This window comes from Halichoerus grypus, chromosome 11 (genome assembly GCF_964656455.1).
Source record: "Halichoerus grypus chromosome 11, mHalGry1.hap1.1, whole genome shotgun sequence".
Classification (NCBI taxonomy): Eukaryota; Metazoa; Chordata; class Mammalia; order Carnivora; family Phocidae; genus Halichoerus; species Halichoerus grypus.
Genome location: NC_135722.1, coordinates 35,894,386 through 35,917,728, shown reverse-complemented (window position 1 = coordinate 35,917,728; position 23,343 = coordinate 35,894,386).

Sequence of the window (23,343 nt, the reverse complement as noted above, 5' to 3'; positions counted from 1 at the left end):
GGACATTATCATCTAGACAACTAATTTCAAGTACACATGAAAAATTTACAAAATTTACTACACATTGGAGCCTAATGGTTAGCTTAGAAGTCTCAAGAAATACAAAAAATCAACATCATATTAAGCAGGTGCTGTGACAAAAATGCTGTTTAAGTAAAATTAATTTGAAAAGAGAGAAACCTTTCATCAGGTTGAAATTGAAAAAAAAGTCTCCCTTCTAACACAATGGAAATTATTAAAAATTTAGATAAAAACAATGAATACATTGTGTACAAAAACTTTGGGATGTAACAAAAGCAATACTTATAAATTTATATACTAGAAAACAAAATTTCTAAGCTTTAAAATTAAAAACTACACATTAAATTCCAAGAAGTAAAAGGAAGGAAATAATAAATGCAAAAGTAGAATTCATCAAAACCGAAAACAAAGAAATTTTGTAGAAGATGATACAATCAAATATTATATTCTTTCTTTGGAAAAATAATTGTGAAATTGCCAAAATTGACCAAAATATAACTAGTTAAGATATAAATCAACAATATTAGGAATGAAAAGAAGGCTATATTTTCATATGCAGTTGAGGTTTTTTTAATCTTTCAAAATATGTTGTGTACAACTTAATGCAAACAATTAACATTGTGATATAGTGATTATCTCTTAGAAAAATATAAATTACCAAAACTTACTTAAGATGAGTGAAAACAGGGAAGTAGTTCGAGCTGTGAGTGTAGGAAAATCCTGAACTTACCTCCTCCCACGGAAACAACAAATTTACAGCTACATATGGAATAATTTCCTCTGAAAATGCCCTGAATACTATATAAACAGAACTTCCATGATAAAGGATAAAAGGGCCACATCAAGAGGGGTGGGAGAGGCAGAGACACGCTCTCACCAAAATCCCCATTCTAGGGGGCGCCTGGGTGGCTGAGTCAGTAAGCGTCTGCCTTCAGCTCAGGTCATGATCCCAGGGTCCTGGGATTGAGCCCCACATTGGGCTCCCTGTTCGGCGGGAAGCCTGCTTCTCCCTCTCCCACTCCCCCTGCTTGTGTTCCCTCTCTCACTGTGTCTCTCTCTGTCAAATAAATAAATAAAATCTAAAAAAAAACCCAAAAAACCAAAACAAACCCATTCTAGGTGTGGCAACATACAATCAAGAGGGATCTCAAAAATATAGACGTTGTCCAAGGAGCAAAGGACTAGTCCCCACCATTAGGTACCCCAACCCTTAGGTCCCGCACTGGAGAGATGAGCCCCCAACACCTTTGGCTTTGAAAACCAATGGGAGCATGTCCAGGAGAACCAGAGAACTGTAGGGAACAGAGAACCCACTTTTAAAAGGCTTGTGTGCAGACACTTGCCCCAGGACCCACAGCAAAAGCAGCAGCTTGAAAAGCTCCTAGACCATATGTGAAAGAGACCCATTTACTAATCTTAAAGCAACTGCTTGGGAGGCAAGAATTTTTGGGGATTCTCTCCAGGAAAGAAAGTGCTAGTGGATGCTATTTTGTTCTCGTTCTACCTTGCTGTAGCTGGTGCTGGTGGGCACTCTGTTGGCAGTCTCCCTCTAACCCACTAGCACTGCCAGGCACACCCAGCCACAGCTCTGCCAGTGGGTGGTTAAACACAGTCCGCACAGGGGATGCCCCTTGAGCATCTGGCTCTGGTGGCCAGGGAGGGGATTGCACTTCCGGGTCTCCTCCTACACAAGGCCACTCCTTCAAGACTGGGAGAGGTGGCTCTTTTGCCTAATGCATAGAAACTAACATAGATAATCAAAATGAAACTATAATATGTTCTAAATGAGAGAATAAGGCAAAGCCTCATAAAAAGACCTTAATAAAATGGAGATAGGTAATCTACCTGATAAAGAGTTCAGAATAATGGTCATAAAGATGCTTACTGAAGTTGGAAAAAAAATGGATGAATGCACTGAGAACTTCAACAGAGAGACAGACATATATGAAAGTATGAAACAGAAGTTACAGAGATTAAGAATACAATAACTGAACTGAAAAATATTCTGAGGAGTTCAATAGCAGACTGCAGTGGAACTCACCCACATAGAACATCAAAAAGGAAAAAGAATTTTAAAAGGATACGGATACCTTAAGGGACCTATGGAACAACATTTAGTGGGATAACATTTGCAGAGAGAAAAGAGCATAGAACTTATTTGCAGAAATGGTGGCTGGAAACTTCCCTAATCTGGGGAAGAGAACAGACATACAGGCCCAGGAAGTCCAGAGAATTCCAATAAGATGAACCCAAGGAGAGCCACATCAAGACAATATAATTAAATGTCAAAAGTTAAAGAAAAGGAGATAAGCTTAAAGGAGGAAAGAGAAAAACAAACTGTTAAATACAAGAGAAACACTATAAGCTGATTTTTCAGCAACAACTTTGCAGGCCACAATGGAGTGGTGTGACATATTCAAAGTGCTGAAAGGAAAAAACCTAGCTGGGTAGAGTATCCTTGGTTGGAAGTTTCTTCAACATCCAGCTAATGTGAAGGTCAAAAGACAAAAGTAGTAAAATTTACTAAAACTACAATAATTAGCTAAGGGATACGTAAAAAGATGTAAAATGTGCATCAAAAACTTAAAATAAGAGGGGGAGTAAAAATGTAGTTTGGGAATGCGTTCAAATTTACATTGCTATCGACTTAAAATAGACTGTTATATACATATGACCTCACAGTAATCACAAAGAAAAAGTTATAGCAAATACATAAAGAAAATGAGAAAGTAATCTAAATATACCACCAAAGAATGGTATCAAAACTGAAGGAAAGAAAGAGAAGAAAAATGGAACAGAGAAGATTTACCAAAATAGCCAGGAAACAAGTAACAAAATGGCAGTAGTACATACCTATCAATGATTACTGTCAATGGAAATGCACTAAGTTCTCTAAACAAAAAGACATACACTGGTTGAATGGATTAAAAAACATGACTCCTGGGGTGCCTGGGTGGCTCAGTCTGTTAAGCAGCCAACTCTTGATCTCAGCTCAGGTCTTGATCTCGGGGTCGTGAGTTCAAGCCCCATACTGGGCCCTGTGCTGGGCGTGGAGCCTACTTAAACACAAGCAAAAAAACGTGAGTCCTCTGTATGCTGCCTACAAGAGGCTCACTTCAGAAGTAAAACACACAGAGTGAAACCAAAGACCTTCTAGAAGGAAACATAGGCTGTAAGCTCCTTGATCAGTCTTAGCAATGTTTTTGTATATTTGTTTTTGGATCAGACTCCAAAGGCAAGGGCAACAAAAGTAAAAACACATGGCGCTGCATCAGGCTAAAAGCTTCTGCACAGCCAAGGAAATCATCAACAAAATGAAAAAAGCAGCCTACTGAATGGAAGACAATATTTGCAAATCATATATCCAGTATAAGGTTAAAATCCAAAATATATAAAGAACTCATACAACTCAATAACAATGACATCAATAAAACAAACAATCTGATTAAAACATGAATAAAGGGGGCGCCTGGGTGGCTCAGTCGTTAAGCGTCTGCCTTCGGCTCAGGTCATGATCCCAGGGTCCTGGGATCGAGCCCCGCATCGGGCTCCCTGCTCAGTGGGAAGCCTGCTTCTCCCTCTCCCACTCCCCCTGCTTGTGTTCCCTCTCTCGCTGTGTCTCTCTCTGTCAAATAAATAAATAAAATCTTAAAAAAAAAAAAAAAGAATTAAAACATGAATAAAGGATCTGAATAGACATTTTTCCAAAGACAACATACAGATGGCCACCTGGGACATGACGAAATGCTCACCATCACTCATCATCAGAGAAATGCATATCAAACCACAATGAGATATCACCCACATTTGTCAGAATGGGCCATTATCAAAAAGACAAGAAATAACAAGTGTTGAGAGGATTTGGAGAAAAGGAACCCCTTGTACACCGTTGGTGGGAATATAAATTGGTGTAGCCACTATGGAAAACACTATGGAGTTTTCTCAAAAAATTAAAAATAGAACCCACCATGTGATCTAGCAATTCCACTTCTGGTACCTATCCAACTTAAATGAAAACCATAATTCAAAAACACATATACTTTTTAAAAAAGATTTATTTATTTTAGAGTGGGGGTGGGCAGAGGGAGAGAGAGAATCTCAGACAGACTCTGCACTGAGTGCAGAGCCCCACACGGGGCTCGATCTCACTACCCTGAGATCATGACCTGAGCCAAAACCAAGAGTCGGACGTTTAACTGACTGAGCTATACAGGTGCCCCAAAACATATATATACTTTTATGTTCATTGCAGCATTATTTATAATAGCCAAGATATGGAAACAAACCAAGTGTCCATCAATAGATGATTTGATGAAGAAAATGTGATATATGTAATGGAATTCTACTTAGCCATAAAAAGAATGAAATCTTGCCATCTGTAACAACATGGATGGACCTTTAGAGTATTATGTTAAGTGAAATAAGTTGGACAAAGACGAATACCACATGATATAACTTATAAGTGTAATCTAAAACACAAAACAAAACCAAACCCAGGCTCCTACCTACAAAGAACAAACTGGAGTTTATCAGAGCGGAAGGGCATTGAGGTGGTAAAATGGGTGAAGAGGATCAAGAAGAACAAACTTCCAGTTACAAAAAAGTCATGGGAATGTAATGTGCAGCATGGGGAATATAGTCAATAATATTGTGTTAACATTTTATGGTAACAGATGGTAACTAGACTTGTTGTGATCAGTTTGCAATGAATACAAATGTTGAATCACTATGTTGTATACATGAAACTAACAGAATGTCAATTATACTTAAAAAGAAAAAGGAAAGATCAATGAAAAGTGAGATATATCAATATTAACACTAGACCGGTTAACCTTTACCTAGCTCTACATTAAAAGTTCGCAATATATTTTTATCCAGTCTTCATTTGAATCTGACTTCATATTTAGGAAAGTTGTTATTTATATCTAAAAACCTCAATCAAATATTTGCTCACCAGGGAGATTTGCATAATTGCAGGAGACAGAGTTATTTTCCCAACAAATACAGGCATTTTGACTTTAAGCAAATCACTTAACCTTGTTAAATTTACTCACTTTCAGTAGCTAATTCCATAAGATTATTGTACAGATTATCTGAGATTAACACAAGTAAAGCATTTAGCCCTGATTCATACTAAAAATACATCAATTCATAACCATTATTTTTGCATCTAATGGGGGATTAATTTGTAACTACTAATATTCTCTCCTCTGTGCTCCCAGTGCACAGCCTCTTTTACATTTAACACAAATAATATACTTGATCACTTTCCATATCTACCTTTCCCACTATATTGAGCTCCTCAAAGGCAAGGCAGAGACTCATTTTTAATTTCTCTGATTCTAGCAATGGGCAGTCACTAGTTCTTAGTTACTAAAGGAATAAAACAAGTAATAATAAATCGATTATTCCATCCATGTACCCATCAGTTTGTCTATATACTATATGGAAAATCCTGCATTATTTGGCTTTACTTTGCAGTTTAATAAAAACATGGGTACATTAATATTTTTGAGGTATTAAGTGAAAACTTATTTGATGAAAACATAATTTTTGCAAAAACAGTCTTGGGATGAGACTGGAAACACTCTTTTACACTGAAGCTAAATTTTATTAATCTGATGATCCATGTTAGAGTATATATATATATATCATATATATATATTTGTGTAGTTTTAAATTAACACATATAAGTACATATATAACTTTATATAATACATGCAAATATATATTTGCTTTGTATAAACAATTCTAAATATAAACTATGTAATATATAAATATAAAAAATAAAGTTTTACATATATAAAGATATATAAAAATAAGTATATTTATATAATGTATATATAAAACTATGTAATATATATAAATATATATGTATTTAGGAAAAATATATATACAAATTTCTTAGCATTTATACCCTGAGAAGATTTGGAGTGTTTAACAATAAAATATAGACATAGACTGGTGCTATTAAAAAGAATTATGTAATGATGAGGTCAGAATTCTAGTTGTATCAAAAATGTAGACTAAGTTGAGTTTTACTAAACATTTACCTTTGGGGGGCGCCTGGGTGGCTCTGTCGTTAAGCATCTGCCTTCGGCTCAGGTCATGGTCCCAGGGTCCTGGAATTGAGCCCCGCATCGGGCTCCCTGCTCAGCGGGGAGTTTGCTTCTCCCTCTCACTCGCCCTGCTTGTGTTCCTGCTCTCGCTATCTCTCTCTGTCAAATAAAAAAAAAAATTTTTTTACCTTTGGGCCACCTGAAGCTAAAGTTCAGCCCCCATTTTGCTCATCTTCTCTCACCTTGACTTCCTCAAAGTTTTCTCCCAAAAGCGCTTTCTCAAGAGAATCATTTGTGGCAGAATGCCCATCTCAGGTTCTGCTAACCTAATACATCTATCTCGTTTGAACTAGCCTGCAGGCAATCTGATTTGATTGAGTCTAGTCTGACCCCCACAGAATTCTTAAAATTCATGTTTAAATGCCTCTTTTTCTTGAATGAGGTATCCCTAATGGTAATCATTAAGTTCATTTTGTATTTGGGACACCTAGGAGGCGCAGTTGTTAAGCATCTGCCTTCAGCTCAGATCACGATCCCAGGGTCCTGGGGTCGCACCACCTCAAGCCCCTCATTGAGCCCTGCATCGAGGCCCGCATTGGTCTCCCTGCTGGGTGGGAAGCCTGCCTCTCCCTCTCCCGCTCCCCTTGCTTGTGTTCCCTCTCTCGCTCTCTCTCCCTCTGTCAAATAAATAAATAAATAAAATCTTTCCAAAAAAAAGTTCATTTTATATTTCCTTTTCCTGTAACTCATCAGTCAGGCAACATTGGTAGTATACAGGTAGTAATGATCTGGGGTTGGGTTGTTTTAAACATTCCAGTCTCTCCAGCACTACTGAAGAACCCCTGGGGCTCTTAACCTGTCACTACCCTACTTTATTCTGTGTTTAGGAGACTATATACGGAGGAGTGAGAAGTTGTTCTTTATTTTTTTAAATATACAAAGGACTGGGCACCTGGGTGGCTCAGTCAGGTAAGTGACTGCCTTTGGCTCAGGTCATGATCCTGGAGTCCCAGGATCGAGTCCCGCATCAGGCTCCCTGCTCAGTGGGGAGTCTGTTTCTCCCTCCTGCACTCCCCCCTCTCATGCTCTCTCTTTCTCGCTCTCTCTTAAATAAATAAATAAAATCTTTAGAAAAAATAAATGTATGAAGGACTTATGGTTAAAAGGGAAGTTACATTTAAAACTGCATTTGTATAGATAGAACACTGTTTTTTGCTCAGATTACATGTTTACCTGCAGTGACTTGAGTGCCTCATAATTTCCATGCACTAGCCCTCCTTTCCCTATTCATCTTTTGATGTGTCAATTTTCTTTACAAATAGTTTTTTAAAAACGATAGATTTGGGGGCATCTGGGTGGCTCAGTCAGTTAAGTGGCTGACTCTTGATTTCGGCTGAGGTCATGACCTCAGGGTTGTGAGACTGAGCCCCATGTCAGGCTCTTTGCTGGCTGTGGAGCCTGATTAAGGTTCTCTCTCCCTCTCCCCTTCTCCCCTTCTAAAAGAAAAGATAGATTTTTGCGTCTTCCAAATCATAACCTATTTAGAAGTGAGAATTTCCAAATGAGTTGTTACCTTTTTTTCCCCTAACATGAAAATCTCAGCTCTTTATGTAAAGTGAAAACCCCAGTAGGATTGACAACTTACTCTTGTTAAATGTGCACACTCGTCTAGGATTGTTAGCCTTCTCATTTTGTTCATCCTGGTGAGTGAGGTTAGGAGAAGCCAGCACTATGTTAAGGCATGGGGAAGCAGCACTGAATTGTAGAGTAATAACCATAAATTACTGCAACTCTGGGATTTGGAAATTAATGGGGGGAGGGGTTAAACGTGAACTGCCTCCATTAGTGCCACGGAGGCTTTTTATTGCCATTTTCCATCCTTTTCCTAGAATGCCTATCATTCAGGGGCATCATAATTAGATTCCACTGAAAATGAGGAGAATAAAAAAAGGACTTTCAGAAATTGGAGTAGCATCCTCTACGTAGGACTGTTTATATTATTTTCCTGTGGGCACTGCTTTTTCAGTATTACCTACATAATTTTTTGCTATGACATCAGACTCTGTTGCATTTGGGCTCCTATGTAAGCCAAAAGGGATGGTGAAGCAATCTATTATTCTTACCATTTCAGACCGATAATGTATTTATTGAATAAAATCCAAAAACTTGGAGCAAAGATGTGCTTTGTTGTTCACACATTGAAACGGGGTATAAGTGGTTTCTGCAGAAATCAAGGTGAAGCCCAGAGACGAAGCCTCTAATAGTCGCAGTGTCCCTGGAGTCTGATTTTAAAGTCTTTCATCCGTACTGTGGAGTCACTGTCTCACCCAGGAGGTGGGAAAACGGAGACATCTATCCTTGGTAGATACTCAGCACCTTTTCCGTCCCACCCTCCTTGTTCATTTTGCGTCTTTTTTAGTTTAGGAACATGTCTATCCCACCCACTAACTTCTTAGCTCCTTGGAGGGCAGAAGTCAAGCCTATTTCACATGTATGCACATTTTTGAGGCTTTGGTTTATTCACTGTGTAAGAGATTCATCATGTTCTAATTAAAAATGTGCAATGTGCATACAAATGCTCAGTTATGGTACATTTACACCTATTCAGGTCTTTAAACATGAAGTTCAACATAGCAAATCTGCACTCTTTGTCTTGAGCTCTGTATTAATTTTTTTGCTGCATAACAAATTACCACTAGCTTAGTGACTTAAAACAACAGAAAATTATTATCTTACAGTTTTTGTTGCTCAGGAATGTGGCACAATGTCACTTTTCAATGGATATTTCATGAGGACATCCATTTTAGCAATGAATCCAGTTTACGATACCCATCTCTCACCGACCTGAGCTCCTGAACGTATTAACCCAGGCATTTACTTTGATCCATGCTTCTTGGTCAGAAAGGCAAACCAAATTTCAACCCAATTAATAATTTAGAAAATAGAAAAGAGAATAATAATTTCCATTTTTGAGTAGTTACTCTTTTTCAGGTCCTGTGCTGAGCATTTCATATATATTATACCTTTTCTCAAGATAAGGAAACTGAGGAAGAAGTTTTCATCATTTGCCTAAGTCACAGAGCTAGAAACAGAGTCTGAATTGAAATCCAAGGACCTCAGAAACCAACCTTCTGCTCTAGTGCTATTTTTAATCTCTTAGGATTTTTCCATCTTACTAAATATCAAGGAACCTATTCCATCCTTTTCCACTGTCATTCCTCAGACTCCCAGAAATGCAATCAGATCAACTTCTGGTTAACTTGATAAATTAATGTTGGATGCTTTAATTTATACCCACCAGCATTTTATGCATCAATTATTAGTTATTTGACAAGTTAAAAGTATTTAAGCTTATCATTTATATTTTTATGCATAAATATATTTTAAAACTCCAGAATATAAAATTAGCTTTGAATTTGGCATTGCCATTGAAAATGTATAGTATTCATTTTTTATGTATGTGAAATAATAAAGATTATTATTGCCTCACTATTGTCATCATGATCACCAGAAGTATAAGCTCTACTCTGTGTCTGATATAGTGTTGGTTTTTACATAAATTTTACATAGATTACTTAAATCATTTAAGTGTCATAAAGATTTTCAAGATAAATATTAACATGGTTCATTTTATTGATGACAAAACTAAGACTCAGGTTAACTTGCTGAAAGTCCTGTCATTAGTAACTATTAAAGCTGGAATTTGAACTTCCTACTTCTTTCAAGTATGTCCTGCCACCTTCCTAAAAATAACATACAGTAGTGGTCTGGAGAGCTGGGACCATATTTTACCCTTCTTTTGCATTTTTCCCAGTGCTTAGCATAGTGGTCTGTAAATCTTTGGTGACCAAGAAATATCTGCTTATTAAAGCTTAGATCCTGAAACTTCATAGAAATTAATCTTGATGAGAAAAAAACTAGAGAACACTACAGAATATTCATATCACTTATTTCCATAAAGTGTGTTTTGAAAAGAGTTGGAGAATTCATCTCAGCAAAGTTTATAAACATTATGTTAGCAATACCAACTGTTGCTGTTGTCTTTGAGGAGAGATGATAAAAACTTGCATCTGGAACACTTGAAAATTTTGACGTGTTTTGACAATTGTCTTCAATTAAGGAATGGTTTTCATTAATAAAATCATAAGTGCATCTTCCTACAATACTATGCTAATGAACAGGAAGGAATGATCATCCTAAACTGGAAAACTTTGACGTAAGTACACTAGAAAAACTCAGCCAGCCACAGGACATACTTCACCTAGTTGCTCTAATGTTTTGTAAAGAATCGACTTGGAAGTCCTCCTGCTTAGCTAAGTAGGCATATTTGGGTGCAGTGAGCTGTTTCAAGCAAGCCATTTCAATTATGCAAGAGTATAAACTACTTTGGAATTACATTGTAAACAGCATTTTCAATCTTGTATTGCAATTATACATTGAATGCAGAATCAAATCAGAATATAGAAATCCCAGAGACTGCTGGCAGAAATAAAAAAGGGACCTGATTCTCTAAACAAGGGCACAATTTCCCAGCAGCTGGCTTGGCTTTCCTAGAAGCCACTCAGTTAAGTTCTTGCTGCACAGGCAAGTTCCACAGAACAACCCATTCATGAAAAAACCCTGGCACTGAGTAAGTCCATTAGTCATAACTTTTTTCCTCCCTCTTAGAATTAACTCTTAATGCAGAGTAGTAGAGCATGGGAGGCAACAGTGATGATGTGACCAAAAGCGTGGGTATTAGAACCAATCATTCTGGGTGCAAGTCAGAGGTCTGGCACCTAAAGGAGCTCAGGCAAATTACTTAACATCTGTAGGCTTAGCCTCCTCCTCTATACAATAGGGATAATATCCCTAGCTACTTCTTAGGATTATTTTAAGTATGAAAAGATATAAGCGATGAAAAGATCTTATCTCAGTGCTTGAAGGCATAATTCCTCAACAAATATTAATTGCTCTTAGAGCTAACTTCCAGAATAGTGGGATGAGGAGTTCCACGGAGCTCCTGAGAGAAACAATGACTAGTGAAAAATATTTTTTATTAAAATCCCTTTCTAAATCTCTTTTAAAAATTGAAATGAAAACACTAATTCAAAAATATATATGCACCCCATGTTCACTGCAGCATTATTTACAATAGCTGAGGTATGGAAACAAGATATGGAAACCATCAATGGATGAATGGATAAAGAAAATGTGGCGTGTACATAAATGGAATACTACTCAGCCATAAAAAAGAATGAGATCTTGCCATTTGTGACAACGTGGATGGATCTTGAGGGCATTATGCTAAGTGAAATAAGTCAGAGAAAGACAAATACCCTATGATCTCACTTATATGTGGAATCTGAAAAAACCCCAAAAACCCAAACTCATAGAAACAGAGAATAGATTGGTGGTCACCAGAGGCAGGGGGTAAGGGGTGGGCAAAATGGGTGAAGGGAGTCAAGAGGTATCAGCTTCCAGTTGTAAAATAAATAAGTAATGGACATGTAACATACAGTCTGATGACTGTAGTTATAATACTGTATTGCATATTTGAAACTCGCTAAGAGAGTAGGTCTTAAAAGTCCTTACTTTGAACATACCTATTATAGTTTCTCTGGACCTGTAGAAAAGAGATATAATGCCTCAACCCCTCAGATTTATCCTATCTACTTGTGGATAACAGTAAGAGTTTCAGAGTTTCATGAGTTCAAATAACTTACTTACCACTTACCACTCTGATTCTGGAAAGTAAATGGAGATGTAGGGCCCACTCCTTTGTTATTTTAAGGGGGTGCTGGCTATGTGGATATCTGTGGAAGATTGGACATTAATGACTACTACCCTAGCAGCATCATGGGGTCATACCATGGCCGAGCTTGTGATCAGAAGAGGACCAAGGTGAAGAATTTATCTATATAGCTTATTCAGAGAAGCAGTGCCCAAAAGATAGTAGACAACCAGCATCCCACAGGAGCATTGTGTAACAGAGAGAACAATAGTAATGGTAGCAACTGCTAAGGACTAAGAACTGCCTCCTCTTTGGTTTTTCCAGAATAGTAAGCTCCAGGGGTCTTATGAAAATGCATAGGTAAGGAGAACCCTAAAACTGTCTTTACTGAGTAAAGAAATGTGATGTTTCTGTGTCTGGAGTTCACCAAACAAATCCCTACTCTGATAATTAAGAGATCTTCACAAGTGGTTTCCTTCTGTATCCTATTGCTTGCACTGAAGATCTCTAGTGTCTGGTCTTGACCAGGGATTGTGTCAAATCCCCCTCTGTTCCAACGCCCACATAAGAACATGAGGTTGCAATGCTCAGATCATTCTCTCCCAGTCTTATGCTTCTCTCTTTCCTCCCTCCCCATTTCCTACCCACTAAGTCTCTATCTACCTTTCTTTTCTAGAATTATGGTATTTATTTTAATAATTACAAATATACCTAAGATTTTCAGTCCTGCAGTATGAATGAAAACTCATAGACATTCTCTCCCCATTTCAGAAGATTCAGATAAAGGGCCACACCATGATGTATAGGATCTCACTGCCTAATGGGTTGCCAAAGCGGTCGGACTACATAATCCAGAACTGTAAAGATTTAGCTTCCCATTAGGGTAAACATTATTTTTCAAAGGTTTCCAGGTTAGATAAAATTTTGGAAATATTGGTCTACATACAATTCTGTATCTGTGTATATATGTACACACCAACAGACAATACTAATAAAAAGTGTACACATTTCACAGGTACAGAACTGAGTGGATTATTGAGGCAATTATCAGGTTAATTTAATGGAAAAAAAATTCTGCTGCAAGTCTAATGCTTCATGGGAAATTGTTCCCATGGACCTGTGGAAAGGAAACTCACATGAAACATGCATTTTGAAGTCACCTAGTAACCTCAATTTTTAGTATGAGGCATAGAGAAGGGCAGAGATTTTTCTCAAAGCCGCATAAAAATTAATGGCAAAGAAAGTTTTTTCCAGTGATCCTTTTGATAATAAATATACATGTGGATCTGGGGTGGGGGGATCATCTTAACTGGGACAGGCTGCACATCCCTTAGAGGTGCTTATAGTATATGTATAGCATTTCAGTATTAAAACAACCAAAACACTAGCTTGCCCTGGTATGAGCATTTGCAATAATTACAGTATAATATTCCCCAGAAACCCCCAGATGCAGAGAGGACAGATGTGGCAATGATTTAGTGTTGCCATCTACAGGCAAGCTGCAGCATAAACATGAAAGAGTCTGGAAATTGATAGCTTTGGTGAGAAAGTGATTCAGATCTTCAACTATGAAGTCTAGGCAGCTAGGGAGGAAAACTCGACCAGGTGGGAGCTTGCAGTCAAGAAAAGATGGGATGATTAACCATTAGAGGATGAAGGAAATGGAGGACTACATATAGTGGAACAATAAGTCCGTTGGAGAGACCTAGAAGGATAGAAGTTTGCAGTTAAACTTTGACATATAAAATTGTAAGATTTTGTAGGTAGAAGATGGCCCAAGGATGACATGTTTTAGGACTTCTCTGGTCGAAATGGGATGGGATCAATGGTCAGTAGAGTGAGTTAGAGAAGAAACAGAGAGCTGGGTGTTAAATAGGTTATCCACCTAGAATTTTAAAGGCTCTAAGGAAGATAGAAATACTTGAGTAGGAAAAAAAATATGTCAGGTAGCAAAGTATGTCAACAGAAGACAGCAATAAGGAAGGGTAAAGAGTAGTAGAACATGGCAGCATACAACTTGAAGGAAGAGGGAATTTTACAAGACAGGAGGAACATTGTTCTGGAGCCATGCTGAAGCAGAAGGTATGTGGACTGAGGGAGGATGAGCCTTTCTCTTGAAATGGGGGCAAAGGGAAACAAAATTTGCAGAGAGGGAGCCAGATTTTGTTAGAGCAAAAGAGAAAGTGTATCTTATATCAAAAGATTAAAATAAGGGTATTTGCGTTGTAGAGGGTTCCAGAAGGCATAGTAGAAATGGATGGGGAAAAGAGAAGGAGTGGGGGGAAGACAATCAAAGAAGAGAAAGCACCTAGAAGCATTGGGAAGGGAGTCTATAGGAGTATAGATGATGAGTAGAAGACAGTGTTGCATTTTAAGTATAGACTTTGCAGTTAATCCACCTTGGTTTGGATCGTAGTTCCACTGAGTCACTAGCTGTGTGTCCCTTATCTAAGCTCTCTAAGCCTTATCTCTCAAATGGGAAAAATTAAACTAGATAATGCACACACATTTTTAATCTAATGCCTTAGACAAAGTAAGTGCTCAATTAAATTATGAATATAGGTACATTATAACTTCAGGAGACTAAGGTTGTCAGATGTGTGAAATACAGCAGAATTGGGTAGCTTGAAGGCTCATGCTTTCAAATAGATCCTTTGTAGAGTCATATAGGTGCAAGCTATGACTCACTGGAGACAAGGAAGAAGCCAGATGAAATTTTGCTTGGTGAAATAGACACTTTGCTTATTACGTAAACAGGGTAGTTGTAATTTCAGTGCAGGATGAGATGTGCTATATTAGAGAGTCTATAGGGAGGTATAGGTGCAAAGACGAGTGACTAGTTCTACCCACGTGGAAACCCAGGGAGGGCTATGCCTAGGGCTTACTACTGAAACCGAGTCAGAGTTATGAAGGTGGAGTAGGAAAAGAGAGGGAACAGCATGTGCAAAGACATTCAGTCATGAAGGGCACAGGGTGCTGTGCTGAGAACAGCGAGAAAGTCAGTGGGATGAACCCTGGGTGATGGAGGGAAAGGAGTAGGGAATGAAGCTGGGAAGTGGGCTGATTCTAAAGAGCAAGTAACAAGGAGCCAAAGAACAGTTGAATGAGTAGTTTTGGATCAGTAAGAGAAATAAACTATGTAGGAAAGTCTTCCTACACTAAGTTCTCCACAGGAAAGATGTTCCTCAAGAAAGAAACAAGGAATTCTGGGCAAACAAAAGCAATGGACAAAATAGATACAATCCACTTTGAAGATTATATCCATAAGCATTCAAGGAAGACTATCTCCAGAGACAAGCATAACTTTCAGATCAGGGCCTGAATTCCATCAGTGTGTCATTCCTCATTCTGATTCTTCTTTAATCATCAACTCTTCCCTAAATTAAATCACACTAACGTTTCAATGACATATTAAAAATTTACCAGGTCCAATCCCTCATTTCAAGATAAGGAGACTGAAGGTTAGCAAAGGTTAAGTCCCTGGACCAAGGATGCAATGCTGGTTAGTGGCAGGGTTACAACTTGAATTGCAGTGCATTCTGAACACCAATGCAGGGAGCTTTCCAAAGACCACCCTGACGTCAGTACAGCCCTTTCCTCCTGAGATCTGTGAATGCGTCTATATGTGTACAAGGGCTAGGGTAGAGAAAGAGAATAAAGGAGAGCAACTGAAAAGCCACGAAGAGGAGTATAGAAATGGCAGAGGAGGGAGACTATTGAATTGTATTTATTGTCATAAGTAGAGCGTGCCTGTATGTGCTGTGACAATGACTTCTTGGTAAAGTTATCTTAGACTTTTCAGTTCAAGCAATTATATAACTGAGACTTTCATGAGAATTTCCCTTTTTTTAAAAAAAAGATTTTTATATGAAAATATTTAACATGGGTCAATAAATTCTCCCACAAGAAATTATAAAAAAATTATGACCTCTGGGAGTGAAAATGTAGAGTTGATGTATAATTTCAGAGATCCAGGATTTGCAAAAACATCATAAAGAGATAGAAAAACTCAAAGAACTTGACTCAAGGGATTAACTTCTCCATAGAGAAATGTATCAATTAGGAAGCTTATCTGCAAGGAAGTACAGAAAGGAAGAATTGGAGTGGTAAACGTTGGTAGTACCTATCCTCCCTGATCTACTGTGAAGACGTGTCCTGATATAGCCCCTGATATTCCAGTCCCTGTGGCAAACTGATCTCTATTGTGGAGATGGTTTCATTAAGACATCAAAGAGTATGTCTGGTGATAACTGAACACAAAATCGTACAACTCACTCACTGACCTGACCATTTTCCATGCTCAACAAGCAAACTCAGTGAACAATTTTGCTTCCCATGAAGATTTTCTTTTTTTTTTTTTTTTTAAAGATTTTTTATTTATTTATTTGAGACAGAGAGAATGAGAGAGAGAGCACATGAGAGGGGGGAGGGTCAGAGGGAGAAGCAGGCTCCTTGCTGAGCAGGGAGCCCGATGCGGGACTCGATCCAGGGACTCCAGGATCATGACCTGAGCCGAAGGCAGTCGCTTAACCAACTGAGCCACCCAGGCGCCCTCCCATGAAGATTTTCTTAGTGGGAGAATGAACTGGTCATATTGATGCAAATGTGCTCAGCTTTATGACAGATAAATTTCTCATTGTAAATCAATATGATAGCCTTTGCTTTTTACATCATTCATCCAGAGCTTGATTTGTGGGAATTCATTCCAAAAAGACAGATATGTTCTCAATATGCTAACAAAATTGTATCTCTGAGCTGGCAAGGCTGAAGGCCAGCCTGTGGACCATGGTGAATTCTCCAAGCCAAGGACATCTTGTGAACCCCTTGGCAGCCAGTCAGTTTTTTCCTTGAGGCCCTTGATACGTCTGTGTCCTGAGCTTCAAACCCTTACTATCTCCTACCCAGAAACATAATTAAAGCAATCAAAAGATTTTGTTCACCTTCCCAAGCAAGGATAAAATTCCCTTAGTAGGGTTATTTTTTCCCTCAAGCCCAGGAAAATGCTAACTAACGATCATATCAATTATCAAAGAAGCACTACAGAAAAACAAATGAATTTTTTCTTTTCCTTAAGCCTTCAGTTACATTTTACTAAGGTATCAAACCAGCTTTTTTTCCTTTCACCGTGGTGCCATTATGTAGAAAAGGAGTCTAGAGACAATAATCTATATTTCCAATGGTATGCACTAATGATTATAGTAAATTGCCATAAAATTATTGCTCTGTTTTAGTCAACAGTGTATCTAAAAGGTATCTTCTGTGTTTCAAAGCAGATAAAATAAGCTCATTTATGCTAATACCTATCTTAACACTCAGTAAAATTTTCCTAATGCATTAATTATGACTCCAGATAGACCGATGATTATTTCATATATTCTAATTAGGAATCATTTTATTCAGTCAGCCATACACATCAGTAAACAAGTAGAATGAATCCCCCAGAGAGGTGGTAAAAAGACAATGATTTCCTTTGCACTACAGCTTAGAGAATTTACCCCACAATCAAGGAGTAATTAGAGAAGAAAATGAGTTAGAAAACATACTTGCAGGTGTGAACATTTGGCAAGGCTGTTTCTTTGCAAGGATGAAATGAAAATGGACATCTTCATTACTAATCATATATGGGGAAATGGATTAGCTATCGTGGTCTCCTTTCAGAAGTAAGCAAAAAATACAATCAAATTAGTTGCTTTTGTGGGAGAACAATTTAGAATGTAATCATCTCATTTAAATGCTAGGTTCCCAGAAGGGAGAAAGATGAAACCAACTCAGCACATTTCTAATGATTTATCCCTTTATTATAGAGATTTATCCCCTCAAGATCAAACTAATTGATATTAATTTTTGATGCTACTGTTTGTAATAGGAGCCCTCATTCCAACTTTTGGTCCCTGATCCAGTGATTAAAATAAGGAGCAGAGGTGGTAGTGTAAAGAGTGAGAGTCATTAAACTAGCTGATTTAACTACTATCTGTATTTGGACTTCCCATTTATCATCCTATTTTTAGCTGTCAAAGACATTTTCAAAAATTACTGTGTAGAGGGAAGAGGTATGGCTTTAAAATACATGCGTTTGTTATACATAAAATTTCAAGTCGGTGTCACAAATGCAAGCTGCATTCTTCAGCTTTTGAGTTAATTTGCTCACTTACCAACTATTGTTACCCAGCCCCAGTAAATACAATCTCATAACTAACAATGATCCACATTACTTAAGGTGAAATACTCAGAGGTCCTTTAGTTCACATTTGGGGCTTGGAAGTAGAACATTTTAATTATACGGAAAGCAGTCAAACAGCAAATCAAACATTAAAAGACCAATAGCATCTTTATAAAATTACAATTCAGCTTCTGGGCTTTCATAATAATTTGTTCCCCTGACCATGGAAAGCCTTTAGAAAAAGTCAGCAAGTCATTCTATTAGTCTTAATGGAGGAAAAAAGTCTTGAACCCATGAACAACTGTGTGAAATAAGGGAGAAAGGTCCCAGCTTATTAAAATTAGTGTCAATCAGTTTAGACAGGTAATCAATAATTGTCCACTTACATTGTTCAGCCAGCCGTAATACTCAGAAATAAGCCTCATATCTATTTTAGGTTCACTGACACTTTACTAGGAATAAATTGTGGGTAGGGAAGCTGGGTTGTTTCAGAAAACCTTGGAAAAAAAAATTGTCAGAAGAGTTGTAAGCCTCATGCTTTTGGCTGGGGTTTCTCCTATTCTAACCTGGATGATCATGAGAAGTTAGGGGAAAAAAAAATTGGAAGAATAATGCTCAGCGGCATAAACTTTGACAATGTCTTTTGAATGCTTAAAGACTTGTTGAAATATATTTGCTAATGGGTTATGGATTTAGAATACCATAATAAAATATGTTCCCAAAACAGGATTTACTTCAAAAAGATCATGATTCTATTTCTAAAAAGGTGCATATTTAGACATAGGCCAATTATTTAATTTTCAATTCAATAAACTCATGAATATAAAATATACGGTAGCTCATGGAGGATGTATTGAATGGTTATGACAAATGATGATCTCCATATGGTGGTTAGACTACTGCTTTCTTCACTTGCTTCCCAGTTTCAAGTCCTAATTTTCAGATGCATGTTCCTTAAAAACCATTAGAGGAAACCACCTGGAGACTGAGATTCTCATTTACTCTTGGAAAGTCTACAGACATATGAGATTGAAAAATAAATAAATAAATAAATAAGAAAAAGAAAAAGAAAAAAAATATATACATATATATATTTATTGTACATTGAATATCAGTGATAAGGAAATACTAGAATAGATGTTGGAAAGGACAGTGGAGGATCTAGCCCAAAACCTTTATTTATTTATTTTTTTTAAAGATTTTATTTATTCATTTGAGACACAGAGATACAGAGAGAGAGAGAGAGCATGAGCAGTGGGAGAGGCAGAGGGAGAGGGAGAAGCAGGCTCCCGGCTGAGCCAGGAGCCCAATGTGGGGCTCGATCCCAGGACCCTGGGATCATGACCTGAGCCGAAGGCAGACGCTTAACCATCTGAGCCACCCAGGCTCCCCCAAAACCTTTATTTTATAAAAGAGAATCAGGGAACACTACATCAAAAACTAATGATGTAATGTATGGTGATTAACATAACATAATTAAAAAAAAAAGAGAATACAGATTTTTTTTTTCCCAAGAGCATCAGTTACTTAAAGGCAAAGCACAAATTTGAAGGCATATTTTGGGGCTTCCGATTCAGTGTTCATCCCACTGAATCCAGGAACCATATTTTTTTCTGTCCCTATAGTAGATATTTCCATTTTCCCTTAAACATTTTTTGATATACAAATAAATTAATGAAATAAGGAAGCATTTAAGCCTGGAATTAAGTTATCTCAAGCTTTAGGTCACTTTGAAACAATCGTTCATGTTGGGTGTGTGGATTTCTCCCTTCAGATTACTTAGGTCCTAATAACAAATACATCTCACTGAGACAAAAGGCTGTCCATATTCAGTGAAATTCCATGAAAGTCACACTTTAAGAATTCCCCTAGGAAGTTTTCAGCTTTCCATCATCCAACAACCTCACTAAAAAAGGAATAATTGACCACCCCTCTGAAAGGTGAAAATCTATCAGAATGTGATCTCTGATTAATTCCTTTTTAATTTAGTTAATACTTACACAGCACATGCAGAAGTCTCCTCAGATATAGAACAAAAGAGTCATAAACATAAACTTTATCATAAATCCAAGGTCTTTTAAAATTAAAGACATAAGATATGTTAAATACCAAGAGGTGGGTGCAGTGAATGTCAGAGCATTCACATCTTGATTGAAAATGTGACCATGCTGATTATCCTACTTGAGTTAGAATCTGGGCTGAGCACTTACTAGCTGTGTGATTCTGCTTCAGTTTTCTGATCTGCGTAATGAAACCAATAATTGTACCTCCCACTGTTAGGGCTTCTGTGAGAATTAAATGTGTTAAGAAATAAATTCTATAAATAGCACACAGTAAGCACCTGATAAATACATGCTGCAATGACTATTGTTATTTTTGGCTTCCTTTCTTCTCTGCACTGTCCCATTTCTCATCACTGATCTTAGCAGCATAAGACTGAGGCATTGGCCAAAATTAGTCTTCATATTTCAAAAAGAAAATAAGGAATTGCAAGAAAATGTGTAAAATATAGCAAGGCACTTGACTTAGTTGAAAGTAATGTGTGTTTTTCATTTTCAAGTCACATTTGTGCTCTTAAATTACATATTATGGTGAATCATGGACAAATTAAAAATATTATGGAAGACACAATTCTGAACCGAAATATAAAATTCCTTGGCTAAAACATTCATTCCAAGGTTAAAACCATAGGTTTGCTTTGGATTTAAATAGAAAAACAACAGTTTGTGAGGCATCTTGCATTAAAGAGCCTCTAGTTTAAATCTGGTAACAATTTAATGCTCAAGCTGCATTCTTCTACAGACTCAGAAACAATTTACAAACATGTACTGTATCATTATCCTCGTTTTGCAGAGACTCCAAAGCATAGGTGGAGATTAGTGTTTTCAGGCAAATAACCAAGCATTTCTTGGCCTGCTGCTGGGTACTGATGAGTATCCTAGGAACTAAGGTATATCTTCAAATGTCTCATTTACTGCCATTTTCTTTAAAAAATGCTGATTGAAGTAGAAAACGAGTGAGTCATACAAATTTAATTTAACAAACATTTGTAAACCTAGAGCTATCATAGTTGCATTGGGGGACATCAATGAGATCAAAATGGGATGCTTTTCCTCAAAGAGAGTATAATTTTGCTGGAGAGATAATCATAATGATGATGGCTATGTATTTTGAGTGCTTACTAGGTGTCAAGCATTATAGTAAGTTCTTGATACACATTGTCTCAAATTTATTTTTGTAACCACCCTATAGCTAATCTACCCAATTTGTAGTTAAAATAAATGAAGGATTAGAGAGGTTGAGACACTTTCTCAAGGTTACATGATGGAAGTTGGGAGAGGCTACTAATATATCTACCTCACCACAGGTGGGCCTTCATGGGTATCCCCTGTTGGTAGGGCTCTGAACTTCCCAGTCCAGTAGCCCTGACCTTCTGGTGACTAGACACAATATTCCTTCAAGAGCTTCACATTTACAACCTCACCTTCTCCTCTTCTTTCTCTACTTCCTTAAAGATTTTTGCATATGATCAATATCTTAGTTCTTAATGGTTTCAATAACTTACTCTCCTCCAAAGAACTCATCCTCCATTCTGCTCAGTAATCCATTCACTGACCTGAAGCACTAACTTCTTGCTTTCATAATGGCAATTTCAAGTATCACACTCCCCAACTGCCACCTCCTATCCTTCTTGCCTATTGCCTCATTTTTTTCAATCCCATATAAATGCATCCCTTCCCCCAATCTTTTCTTCCTCTCAGAACCCCTTATGTTCTCATTTCCCTTCTTATCGAGTTCAAATTTCACTGTCCAACATAAGTACCTTGCTCCCTCTCCTTCTTATGTAGTTTCTTGGCAAAATCTAACCTTAGATAAATTCAGTTCTCCATCTACATTGTCCCAGTACTCAGGACATCTGAATTGGATGAAAGAAAAACATAAAAATACTGACTTTATTTTATTTTTTCCCAATTTTATTGAGATATAATTGACATATAACTTTGTATTAGTTTAAGGTATACTACCTAGTGACTTGATATATGTGTATATTACAAAATGATTACCACAATAAATTTAGTTAACATCCGTCAGCTCTCATAGTTACACATTTTTTTGTAATGAGAACTTTTAAAATCTCTCTTAGCAACTTTCAAACTTTTGAACATACAATACAGTATTGTTAACTATAGTTATAATGCTGTACATTACATCCCTAGACCTTATTTATCTTATAGCTGGAAGTTTGTACCTTATGATGATCTTCACTCATTTTCTCCACCCCCTCCTTCCCCTGCCCCCAAATCTGGAAACCATCAGTTTTTTCTGTTTCTTTGAATTCAGTTTCTTTAGATTCCACATATAAGTGAGATCATACAGTATTTGTCTTTCTCTGTCTGGCTTATTTTACTTAGAATAATGCCCTCAAGTTTCATCCATATTATTATAAATGGCAGGATTTCCTTCCTTCTAAATTTATGGATGGATAATATTATATGGTGTGTGTATGTATATAATACATACATACATATATATCCACACATTTCTTTATCCATTCATTTGTCAATGGACACTTAGGTTGTTTCCATGTCTTAACTTCCAAGTAAACAATGCTGCAGTGAATATGGGGGGTGCAGATATCTCTTTGAGATAGTGGTCTCATTTCCTTAGAATGTTCACCCAGAGGGCGCCTGGGTGGCTCAGTTGGTTAAGCGACTGCCTTCGGCTCAGGTCATGATCCTGGAGTCCCTGGATCGAGTCCCGCATCGGGCTCCCTGCTCGGCAGGGAGTCTGCTTCTGCCTCTGACCCTCCCCCCTCTCATGTGTTCTCTCTCATTCTCTCTCTCTCAAATAAATAAATAAAATCTTTAAAAAAAAAAAAAAGAATGTTCACCCAGAAGTAGAATTGCTGGATCATATGGTAACTCTATTTTTAATTTTTTGAGGAACCTCTATATTGTTTTCCATAGTGGCTGTCCCATTCATATTCCCACCAACAGTGTGTAAGGGTTCCCTTTTCTCCGCATCCTCCACATCCTCAAAGCTTGTTGTCATTTGTCTTTTTAATGATAGTGATTCTAGCAGGTGTGAGGTGATATCTCATTATGCTGTTGAGTTGTATTTCCTTGGTGATTGGTGATATTAAGCATCTTTTCATGTACCTGTTGGCCATTTGTGTATCTTCTTTGGAAAAATGTCTATTCAGTTACTCTGCCCATTTTTAAATTGGATTGTTTGATTTTTTGCTATTGAGTTGTATGAGTTCTTTACATAGTTTGGATATTAACCTCTTATCAGGTATATGATTTGCAAATATTTTTCTCATTCCATAGGTTGTCTTTCCATTTTGTTGATGGTTTTCTTTGCAGTGCAAAAGCTTATTAGTTTCGTGT